This window comes from Emiliania huxleyi (genome assembly GCF_000372725.1).
Source record: "Emiliania huxleyi CCMP1516 chromosome Unknown EMIHUscaffold_131, whole genome shotgun sequence".
In the NCBI taxonomy this organism is placed as follows: domain Eukaryota; phylum Haptophyta; order Isochrysidales; family Noelaerhabdaceae; genus Emiliania; species Emiliania huxleyi.
In genome coordinates this window covers 245226-245955 of record NW_005201277.1, presented here as the reverse complement: position 1 = coordinate 245955, position 730 = coordinate 245226, and positions in this window count along the sequence as shown.

The following is a 730-nucleotide window of genomic DNA, read 5'->3' as shown; positions in this document are numbered from 1 at the left end:
GCCAGATACCGCGCAGGCACCAGCCACTGCGGTCGGCTCTGCCATGCGCCATGGGCGGCCTCTCCGCCGGCTTGTGCTCCTTCCCGCGCTCGGTGAGTGGCTCCGACGGCATCGCGCTCCTCGCCTTGCTCGGCAATACGGGTGGCGTCGACCTCGTCGTCCGGGGAGCCTTGCCTGGCGGGAAGGGCGACGGCGACGGTGGAGGCAGCGCTGTCGCTCCGGGCGGGAAGGGTGGCGGCGACGGGGGCGGCGTCGGTGCCTTACCGGGCAGATACGGCGGCGGCAGAGGCGGCGGCGTCAGGGGCGAGGCCGGGCGGGAACGGCGGCGACGGCGGCGGCGTGGGCGCCTTTCCGGGCGTGGTGGGTTGCGGCGACGGCGGCGGGGTCGGGGCCTTACCCGGCGGGAAGGGCGGCGGCGAGGGCGGCGGGTGGGGAGCCTTGCCTGGCGGGAAGGGCGACGGCGAGGGCGGAGGCAGCGGCGTCGCGCCGGGCGGGAAGGGCGGCGGCGACGGGGGCGGCGTCGGTGCCTTGCCGGGCGGATAGGGCGGCGGCAGAGGCGGCGGCGTGGGGGCGAGGCCGGGCGGGAAGGGCGGCGACGGCGGCGGCGTGGGCGCCTTGCCGGGCGGGGTGGGTGGCGGCGACGGCGGCGGGGTCGGGGCCTTGCCCGGCGGGAAGGGCGGCGGCGAGGGCGGCGGGCGGGGAGCCTTGCCTGGCGGGAAGGGCGACGGCG